Genomic DNA, 12,143 nt, shown 5'->3' on the forward strand with positions numbered 1-12,143 from the left:
GTAATTTATAGTTATCAATATTATTTTTAATGGTGTAAGCTTTCATCTAATGGTAGAAAATCACTCTTTTTTTGCTGACAAAGTACTAGCTAAATTTTAATAAAAGTGCTGATTTTCTAGACTTTTTTTACTATAAATTTTATAATTTAAAATTTAAAATATTTTATTTTTTTATTTTAGTAACAAATTATTTTTCAGAGAGTGCTGCGCCTTTATTTTCTTTAGAACATATTTGTATTTGCCAAATTTCACTAAACTTCACAAAATTTAATTTATCTTTATTTTTTTTCACACAAAATTTAGAATAAAAAATAAAATAATAAAAGATATAATTATAAAAATTTGATAGTTAAAAAAGAACATAAAATACACAAATTTAATATTTTAAAATAAGTCTTTATTTATGTCTTACTTACTAAATATAATTTTGTATTTTTATTTTATGTCTTAGTGTGTCTTTATAAACAAAAGCCACCCAAGAGATTGTGAAGACTTTTCTTACAAAGGCTTACATTTATTTGTGGTAGACTGGTAGCTACCATTAAGTCCATTCAGATTAACCTTTTCCCCAATGTATATATGCTTGTGAGCCAAACTCATAAGTCATAACATAGCTTGTCCTATATGGTGAATAAGAGGCATTTACAAGTTTATAACCCTCTATTGAATATTTGAATTCGTTCAAATTATTCGGATCAGAAATGGTGCTCCGTGCTTGAGTGCTCGTTAATTCTTCGTAATAAAATCTCGAAACTCAAAACTCGTAACATAACAGGCCAAATTTGTGAAACTATGGTTCTTCTATCACATGAAATAACCATTCTTTTAGGTGTTTATTTCTTAACAACAGCCTTATTATTTATTTATCTAATTATTACCAACTTCCATGTTTTAGGATGAACGCTCTACAAATCCGGGCCATCTCTACTTTTTTATTGTTGGGCCATGGTACAGGTTATGTTACCAATATTGGCCATTTAGCAACATTGAGGATTGAACCCAAGAAAAAAGACAAAAAAAAAAACACCCAAAAAATATAAATAAATAAAACCCAAGTGGACGGGTGGTGAGTATTAAGATTTAAGAATTTATGAAAAAAAAAAAAAGACTTAAGAATTTAAGATAACCATCAAGCCTATCACAAGTGATAATTGCTTGAGTTGCTTGAGTTGTATTACATGCCATGTTCGATTATTACTTATTAGTAGGGGTGTGCAAAAAAACTGGTTTCACTGAACTGAATTGAAACTGAACTGAAACCATAGTTTTTATAAAACCAGTTTATTAAAAACCAGTTTTTATGGTTCAGTTTAGTTTTAAACTAAATAAAAACTGGTTTTATTTAAACTCTAAAATTAGTTTTTACATACTCTTTCTCTCTCTCTCTCTCCCTTCACTCTCTCTCTCCCCTTCCTTTCTCTCTCTCTCCCCTCATCTCTCTCTCTCTGTCAATCTCTCTCTCTCTCTCCCTCTCTCCCTTCTCTTTGTCTCCCCTTTCTCTCTCTACTCCTCTCTCTCCCCCTCTCTCTCTTTCTCCTCCTCTTTCTCCCTCTCCTCTCTCTCTCTCTCTCTCCCTCCTTTCCCTTTCTCTTTCCCTTTCTTTCTCTCTCTCTCTCTCTCTCTCCCCCTCCCATCTCTCTTCGTCTCTCTCTCTCCCTCCTCTTTGTCTCCCTCCTTCTCTCTCTCCTCCTCCCCTTCCCTCTCTCTCTCTCTCTCTCTCATTTTCCTCTCTCCCCCTTCTCTCTCTCCTCTCTTTCTCCCTCTCCTCTCTCTCTCTCTATCTCTCCCTCTTTTCCCTCTCTCTTTCCCTTTCTTTCTCTTTCTCTCTCTCTCCCCCTCCTATCTCTCTTCGTCTCTTTCTCCCTCTTTCTCCCCCTTCCTTCCTCTCTCTCTCCTCCATTCTCTCTTCCCCCCCTCTCTCTCTCTCCATCCTTTTCCTCACTCATCCTTTTCTTTCTCTCTCTCTTCTCCCTCCTCTCTCTCTCTCTCCCCCTCTTTCTTCCCCTCTCTCTCTCTCTCATTCTCCTCTTTTTTCCCCTCTCTCTATCTCTCTCTCTCTCTCTCCATTTCCTCTCCCTCACTCTCACTCTCCCTCTCTTTCTTTTTTCTCCCCTCTCCATCGCTCCCCCTCCCTTCCCCCTTCTCTCTCTCCCTCTCTCTCTCTCCCCTTTTGTTTTTCTCTTTCCTCTCCCTCCTCTCTTCTTCTTTCTCTCTTTCTTTTTTTCTTTTTTCTCTTTCTCTCTCCTATTTCTCTCTCTCTCCCTTCCCTTCTTTCTCTCTCCTCTTCTCTCTCTTTCTTCTCCCTCCCCTCTCTCTTTCTTCTCGTTCTTCCCTTCCTTTCTCTCTTTTCTCTTTCTCTCTTAACCTTCTCTCACTCTATATTCCTCTTCTCTCTCTCTCTCCCTCTTTTTTCTAAAACAAGAGAGAGAAGGAGGGAGAGAGAAAAGAGGAAAAAAAGAGAGAAGAATGAGAGATAGAAAAAAGAGAGAGAGGAGGAGGAGAGAGAGAAAGAGAGAGAAGGGAGTGGGAGAAAGAGCGCAAGAAAGAGAGAGAGGAAGAGAGAGAGGGAAAGAAAGTGAGAGAGACAAAGAGAAAGAGAGAGGGAGAGAGAGAGAGAGGGAGAGAGAGATAGAGAGGAAGAGGGATAGGGGAGAGAGTGAGAAAAAGGGATAGAGGGAGAAAAGGGAGAGAGAAATAAAGGGGAGGGGGAGAAAGTGGGGCAGGGAAGAGAGAGGAAGATAAAAAGAGAGGGGGAGAGAGAGAGAGAGAGAGAGAGAGAGGAAGACAAAGAGAGGAGAAGGGGAGAAAGAGGAGGGAGAGAGAGAGAGAAGAGGAAGAGTGAGAGCGGAAAGAGAGAGAGAGAAAGGGAGAGAAGGAGAGAGAGAGAGAGAGAGAAAGAGAGAGAGAGAGAGAAAGGATGGAAAGAGGGGGAGAGAAGAGGAGAAAGAGAGGAAGAGGGGAAGAAAAGAGAAAAAGGGAGAGAGAGAGAGAGAGAGAAAGAGAGAGAGGAGAGAGAGCGAAGGGGAGAATTAGAAAGAGAGGGTAAGAAAGAGAATATAAAATCTAATTTTATATATTTTAAGAGAGAGAGAGAGAGAGAGGGAGAGAAACAGAAAGGAGGGGGAGAGAAAAGGAGAAGATGGAGAGAGAGAGAGAGGAAGAGGGATAGGGGAGAGAGAGAATGAGAGAAAGGGAGAGAGAGAGAGAGAGAGAGGACGGGGGAGAGAAAGAAAAAGACAAAGATATGGGAGGAGAGAAAAAGGGGAAGGGGGAGAGAGAGAGAGAGAGAGAGAGAGAAAAGGAAAAGAGAGAGGATGGAGAAAGAGAAAGGAGGAGGAGAGAGGGAGAGAAGAAGAGAGAGAGAAAAAGAGGGGAAGGAGAGAGAGGGAGAGAAGGGAGATAGAGAGAGGATGGGGAGAGAGAGAGAGAGAAAGGAGGGGGAGAGAGGGAAAGAAGAAGAGAGAGAGAGAGGGAGGGAGAAGGGAAGGAGAGAGAGTGGGAGAGAAGGGAGAGAGAGAAGGAGAGGGGGAAGAGAGAGAGGGAGAGAAGGAGAGAGAGAAGGAGAGGGGGAGAGAGAGAGAGAGAGAGGGAGAGAAGGAGAGAGAGGGAAAGAGAGAGAGGGAGAGAAGGAGAGAGAGAAGGAGAGGGGGAGAGAGAGAGAGAGGGAGAGAAGGAGAGAGAGGGAGAGAGAGAAAATATAAAAACTAATTTTATATATGTTAAAAGTTAGAACTAGTTTTAGCCTATAAACCAGTTTAAACTGGTTTTTTCTATTAAAACTGATTTTATTTTTATGAACTGGTTTAAAACCAGTTTCTAATTTGACAAAGTAGTTTGGTTCAGTTTCTAAACCATTTAAAATGGTTTAGTGCAGTTTCAGTTCAGTTTATGAAAAAACTGAACCATGAACACCCCTACTTATTAGGAGTGACAAGTATGTGGCCCGTTTCATGATTAACGTCTGAAAGAAATAAAACATATAATTTTTTACTCGTAAAAATTAGAGGAACAATAACATTTATTGACAAATAAATAGCAGCAGTAAATTAATATACTATTACAGTAGAAAAGATACTCAAAAAATTCAGAAATAAAGATAAAAATACACCAAAATTCTTAACGTAAAAAAACTTTTTTAAAGTGAGAATTAAAAATCACAAATCACTAAGATTAAAGAAATAGTTTTACTATGATTAAAATAGGATACAAGAGAGTCACAAATCATTATATAAAATATACGTACAACAAGCCAAACAATCCAAGAATCAAAACTTACAAAATAATAAACAAAAAGATAAAAATATCATAAAATAGAGTTGTTGTTACGTGGCCAATATCTCCAACAATAGACCTTTTATTCAAAATCATAACGGTGAAAACAAAGAACCAGGTGTTTGAAATATGCTATTCAAATTTTAGTTCGATCCAACGGTTAAGGAACCTGCAGTGACGAATTTAAAGAGATAGCTTTATATATATGCGAAAATAACTTTCTCTCTTCTCTTCTTTCTAGTGTTTGTTATTTCCTCTCAAATGAGACCTCTCTCTTACAACCGTAACTCAAGCTCATCAGTCACTTTATTCTCAGCCAAGAGAAATTACGGGCTTGGATACCAATATTTAGGCTTTTTCTCCATGTAGGAAGAGAGCCCAAAATCTAACAAATCTCCCCCTCACGACTATGTGGAGGTAACCGCTAACCCGACAATTAAGCAACAAGCTTCAGTCTTTTACATTGGTAATGCCTTGGTCATCATATCAAAATCGTTCTCATCCGTGTGAACCTTTTCAAGTTCCAACAACTCAATATCCAAAACATCACATATCCAATCATATCTTACATCAATATCTTTGGATCGAGAATAAAAAGTAGAGTTTTTACCAAGATGTATAGCACTTTAACTATCACAAAATAACATATATCTCTCTTGAGTAAATCCGAATTCTTTCAAAAATTTCTTCATCCAAAGAATCTCCTTGCATGCTTTGATAATGGCAATAAACTCGGCCTCTGTAGCAAATAAAGCAACACAATTTTGCAATTTAGATTGTTAAGACATAGCTCTACCCACAAAGTTAATCAAGAAACCTAAAATGGATCTTCTAGAATTAATATCTCCTACTATGTCTGAGTCAGTATAATCAACTAGAATAGGCTTCTCAGTTTCATAGCACAACTTCGTGTTAAAAGTACCACAAAGATATCTCATTATTCTTTTTACAATATTCCAATGCTTTCTTCCTGAGTTTGAAATAAAACAGCTAACATAACCAACAAGATGAGCTATATTTGATCTTGTGTACACCATAGCATACATTAAACTACCCATGGCTAATGCATACGAAACTTTTTTCATGTCTTTTTTTCTTCTTCACTTGATGGACTTTGCTTGAAACTCAATTTAAAGTGTGTATCAAGAGGAGTACCAATGGCTTTTGCTTTCTTCATTTAGAATCTGTGCAACATTGTCTCTATATATTTCTCCTATGACCGCCAAGGTTTCTTTTTCTTTCTATCACACTCGATTCTTATACCATGAAACTCCATTGCTGGCCCAAGATTCTTCATTGCAAATGATTCTGCAAGTTGCTTCTTGAACATGACAATCCTAGAAGCATTCTGACTAAAAATAAGTATGTCATCAACATATTTTAAAACAATAATAAAATCACTACTAACAAACTATTAAACAACTACACAACAATTAGAAGTAGTCTTCTTGTAGCCTTATTTTGCTATAACAAACTCGAACTTCTTGTACCATAGTCTTGGAACTTGCTTCAAGTCATATAAACTCTTTTTCAGTTTGCAAACATGATCCTCTTTGACTTAGATTGTTCCATGTAAATTTCATCCTTAAGATCACCATGAAGAAAAATAATTTTCACATCCATTTGCTCTATTTTTAAATCAAGACTTATAGCCAAACTCAAAATTGTTATAACAGAAGACCTTTTCACAATCAGTGAAAATATTTTATTATAGTCAACTCCCATTTTCTGTTTGTAACTCTTGACCACCAATCTAACTTTATACCTTGGAGACTAAGAACTTCATGCTTCAACTTATAAACGGACGTGTTCTTCAAAACTTTGTTTCCTTTTGGAAACTTCACAAGTTCAAATGTTCTGTAGGAATTTTCTTTCATCTTGCATTGTATCAAACAATTTTTTATTGTCGTCACCTTCCATAATATTTAGGTTCTTCTGCATTATTCAATGTCACATACTCATCAGTAAATGTTACATACCCATTAGGAGGATACCTCTTTAAAAATCGTCGCTCTCTAATAGACATCTTAGGATAGAAACCTGGTGGATCTTTAGGTAACTCAAGTTGGTTATCAACATCAATATCAACTGGAGTATCAAGTGGATCTCCCATCTGCCAATCATCAAAAACCAAATGCTCATTTTGGTGCATATGATCCTGAGCTTGATTCTCTGCTAGTTCTGGTGAAGGAGGTAGCTAAACTAGATCTATATCACTCAAGTCATTGCTCTCTTGTGATTGACTCTTCTCTACCATATCAAAATCTTCAATAGTTTGGTCCTCAATAAATTTTACATCATAGATTCTTATAAGTTTCTTTTCAACCGGATCATAAAGCCTGTAATTAAACTCATTCTGACCATATCCAATAAAAATGCACTACTTTATCTTCACATCCAACTTGGATTTCTCATCCTTTCTAATATGAATAAATGCTTTGCATCCAAAGACCCACAAGTGATCATACGAGACATCTTTGCTCAAACAAACATGATTCGAAACATCATTTTTCAAAAAAATTGTAGAACTCAGATTAATCACATGAGCCATTGTAAGTAATACTTCACCCTAAAAGACTTTAGGTAGCTTAGCTTTAGTAAGCATATACCTAATTCTTTCAATCAGTGTTCTATTCATCATTTCTTCCAAACTATTCACTTGAATTATTTTAGGAGGTATAATCATCAATAAAAGTAATAAAGTAAATAGCTCCATTAAAAGACCGTACCTTCAAAGGATCACAAATATCAGAGCGCACCAATTTCAAGAAGTTTGATTTTCTTGAAAGTTGATACTTCTTGAAGGATAATCTTCCTTATTTTCTAGCCAGGCAATGAGAACAATTCTCCAATTCTGCATTCTTCAAACCGAAAAGAACATCCTTTCGAGCCAAATAATTTAAGTTATTTTTCACTGATATAACCAAGTCTTCTATGCCACAAACTACAAAATTCTTTACTTTCAACAGCATTTATACTATCTTTTGCAACTAAGGCATGCATCACATAAAACTTGAAGTAGCCTTTTCTCGACCAAGTTGCCTTTAGTGAGCATCCATTGTCCAAAGCCAAAAGTGTTAACAAAGCATTCATTATGAAGCTTTTTTAACTGAAACCAAATTCAAGCGAACATCTGGAGCTTGTCTAACATCTTTAAGTAGCAACTTCATTTTCATATTAGTCTCAAGACAAACATCTCCTACACCAATCACCTTGGCCAAGCCATCGTTACCTATCTTAAGCACTCCAAAATTGTCTGGAGTATAAGAAGTGAAAAACTCCTTCTTTAGTATAACATGTATTAAGGCACCATTATCAATTACATAATTGAACTCATCATCCAGAAACAAGATTGACTTTGTATTTATAATCAACAATGCCAACAATGAGAAAGGTCATTTGAAATAACAGATACACGATTATTACCACCATTTTTCTTCTTTTCTTGCTTAACTTTGTTCAGTTTTTTTTTCAAAGAACAATATTTTTGTCTGTGACCTCTTTTATGACAGTAATGACACTCAACATTTTTGTATCTTGACTTGGATTTACTCCTGCTTTTACCTCTACCTTTTTTACTTCTGCTCCGATTTTTCTCCCTTCTTTCAGTTGCTAACATTTTAGACTATGAAGAAGAACTATGCATCTTCATTCTCATATCTTCATTTAAAATGCCACCTTTAACAAGTTGCATGGGCACTTTACTATTTAGAGAAGAATTAGTTAGAGATATACAAAATGTCTTTCAAGAATTCGGTAGACTATTTAGCAACTACAATCCTTGAACCCCATCTTCAAACTTGATTCTCAAGCTTGACAATTGATAAAAAAAATTCCTTAAAATTCATTCAAGTGATCTAATGCTAGTGACCCTTCCTTGTATCTCAAATTCATCAACATATTCAATAAGTGCAATTTATTATTGCCAGACTTGAAAGCATACAAGAATTCAATTTGATTTCACAAAACTCTAGCATGAGTCTCATTCAATGGGACTGTAAACATTATCATCCATCATGCCTAATAAAATGACAAATTTATTGATGTTCAAACTCTCATACTTCATCTATTTTAGACTCTGATTTCTGTATAGTAAATACGGATAAATGTAGATTTTTGACAAAAATAAATTTTTCATTTTGTCCTTCCATAGATAGTAACTAGTGCCATTTAAATTTATCATCTTAATAGAATTATTTGTCTCCATCTTTTAAGCAAGTTAAAATCAAATACCCAGCTCTGATGCCAAATGATAGGAATAAAACACATAATTTTTTACTTGCAAGAATTAGAGGAGTAACAATACTCACTCACAAATAAATGATAGCAGCAAATTAACATACCAATTCAGCAGAAAAGGAATAGAAAAACTAGAAATAGAGACAAAAATATACACAAATTTTTAACGTAAAAAACCTCCTCAGTGTGAGAAATAAAAACAACAAGTCACCAAGACAAGGAAAATAGTTTTACTATAATCAAAATATGGTACAAGAGAATCACAAATCACTGCACAAAATGTGCATACAAACGGGCAAACAACCCAAACACCAAAGCTTACAAAACAAGAACCAAGAAGATAAAAATACCATAAAATAGAGTCATTGTTGTGTGGCCAATATTTCCAACTACAGATCTCATACTGAAGATCCGAATGGTGAAAACAAAGAAACAGGTGTCTTAAACACACTGTCTGAATTTGAAGTTGATCCAACGATTAACAAATCTGCAGCGGCCAATTTACAGAGATAACTTTGTATATGTGCGAAAATAACTTTCTCTCTTCTCTTCTCCGGTGTTTACTGTTCTCTCTCAAAATGAAACATCTCTCTTACAACCCTAACTCAACCTCAGCCAATTTATTCTTAACCAAGAGAAACCATGGGTTTGGATACCAATATTTGAACTTTTTCTCCATATAGAAAGAAAATCCAAAACCCAACAAACTCCCAAAAAGGTTAACACTTAGTATATTTTTTAAAAAAATAGAAATTTAAGATGTGAAACTAATGTGCTTTGTTCATTTGTTAAATTTGTTGTTCACTGATGTATAGTTGATCTTAGAGTGAATACCCCCAAACGACCCTCATCTTGGAAAATAATTGGACAATTCGACTTCTGTAATCGGTTAGTAGAAAGTTATCCATATGATGCGTCAGTTTGTGGGTGATGTGGCAAATGTCAGTACCATGTCGTAGTGAAGAATTTTTACAGAGACTAGATAGCCCCTCCCCCAAATACGAAACATCATCACAGAGAGTCAACGGTGTGTTCTTTATATTAAAATCTTAAGGTCGTCATTCTTCCATCAGTTGAGGTCTTTTGCAGACCATGACTGGTAATGAAGGAGGGTCTTGGTCACACAGTACAGAGAAAAGGAAGTGTGGTATGGAGGAAAGTTTTAGTGCAACGGTGAATTCTAATGGTAGTAGTCTCATACAAGTATCGAAGAAGAGGAACAAGAAATTTATGGTACTAACTTGTAACTGTGGCACTTACACCATCTTATTCGAGTCTCACACTTTGGAGAATCTAAATAGGTTCTTTTTTTGGTGTTCATACTTCAAGGTATGATTTTGTAGATAATTTTATAGTTGAGTTAGATATTATTTATAACAACTCGAGTTTTTAAAAATTAAATAATGAATTATTCATGATTTATTATATTTGTTGAGAATTTTATTTAAAAAAATTATTTTTCTAAAAGTAATTAAATTAAATTTTATGATACTTTAAGTTTAAAATTCATTAAGATTTTTAAATAATTTTTTTATAATAAAATATTTCAAATATTATTATTATTATTATTATTATTATTATTATTATGAGTCCATTATGTATATATAAAGTTTTTAACAAAGCCATTTGGGAACAATGCAAAAGACATTGACCTATACACACACACACATATATATATATGGGCTTGAATGCATATATGTACATCAACGAAGTTATTAAGGGAATAAAAGAAAGAAATGGAAATATGACTTATAAGCATATATACATATATTTATAACCATGACACATGTTTCCTTTATTTATTATCCTTAATGTTTTATCACCACAAACTTTTATTCATCACTGTTAGCCTTAATCATCTTTAATTCTTTCCATTCACCACCGAACTGAAGTTGGAAGAAAAAGAAAGAGAGAAAGACCGAGAGTGTGCTTGAGAAGAACCATGGAACCTCGGAGTTCTGGTTTCGATTTTTTGAGATCCGTAACTCCAATAAAAAATTTAATTTGATAAAAGTGTTTATATCTTCTTCCTCTACATGTTGGCGTCACTTTTGTTTGATAAAAGTTGACGATGACATAATTCTCCATTCTCTTGAAGTTCGGTCCTTTAGTATTCTTAGCGGAGGAATTGATTTCTGATGTTTTCTTCTTCGGCAGCTCGATCAAAAAGTTTCTTCAGAGTTTCTAGTATTTTGATTTTGTATGGAGGTTGAGTTTTGGTAAATTCTCAATGATTAAATTTGTATTAAATAAGTGATTTGGTGCTGTGATTGATTATTGATTGATGATTGAGTTTATATTTAATTTTTGCAATATAAATTGATGTATTTGTGAAGTTTATGGCTTGATTGCGATGAAACCAAAAGGGACCGAACTATTTTGGAGATTTTTGGACTGGAATATCGTTGAGGATCAAGTAAAAATTGGTGAGGTTTGATACCCGAGAAATTAAATTAAAAGTTAAGAAGAATCGGTAACCGAAAAACTCGAGAACGGATTAAAACACAAGTAACATTTTTAAAAGAAAAATGTTAAGGTTTTCGGTTTTGATATAAGAAGAAGATTAGTAATTAAATTTTATTTTTGAAGGGTAACATTGTATTTGTACATAAAAATCAAGGTAAAATTTGTAATTATATAAGTTTTCGGGTATTTTAGATAATAAGTAAAGTACAGGGGTAAAAATGGGTATTTGGTAAAAATTTATGGTTGTTTTTATAAATATTGAGATAAGTGAGGTTTGAAATATAATTTTATAAAAATATTGGGTTAAAAATAAAATATTTATAAGTTTGAGGTTTAAAACGTAGATAATAAGAGTTTAAGAATAAAAACTTTACAAAGCTAAGTTTTTAAAGAAAAAAAATATAAATATTATTTATTTGTTATTTAAATTATCTTATTTATATTATTGTTATTATTTTATTAAGAATATTATCTAGTAAAGATATTATTAATAATATTATAAGTCAGAGAAGAGCAAACAGATTGATCTTAAAAACTTTAGAGAACACAAAAGATATTATTTTATTTATGATATACTCAAAGGGTAAGCAAAGAACTATCCCAAAAGCTTTTAAAAAAAAATCTAAATAAAGAATCTTTGATTCTCTTTCCATAAGACACTTAGGGAAAGGAGAGGGAATAATGCAAAGATAATTTATATTGTGGAATGTTAAGAAAGAAAAGAAAGAAAGAACGAAAAAAAGGAGATAAGCAGAGATATGGTGGCTGGTGAGTCCACCGAGATTTGCTTTCCAGAGATACATCGGCCAATCTAGGGGATGGTCGCACCTGTAAAACAGAGATTGCTTACAGAGGTTATCAGTACATACATTGGCTAGAGAGAGCCTCACCTATAAGATCGAAGTTTCTTACAGAGGTTATGTTTGCATACATCGGCTCAAGAGAGTCGCACCTGTAAGACATAGGTTGCTTACAGAGGTTATGGCACTAGAAGCCAAACTCAGACAAAGGTTGCTGAGTTAAGTCGGAATATAATTTAATAAATAACAGAGAATAAAAGAATTAAAAGAATAAAAGAAACTAAAGAACCTCTGCCACATGAGAGTAGAGAACACAAGAGAAAGAAATGTATTAATTAAAAGAATTTCTATCATAGGAGAGCAGAG

This window comes from Arachis hypogaea, chromosome 20 (genome assembly GCF_003086295.3).
Source record: "Arachis hypogaea cultivar Tifrunner chromosome 20, arahy.Tifrunner.gnm2.J5K5, whole genome shotgun sequence".
In the NCBI taxonomy this organism is placed as follows: domain Eukaryota; kingdom Viridiplantae; phylum Streptophyta; class Magnoliopsida; order Fabales; family Fabaceae; genus Arachis; species Arachis hypogaea.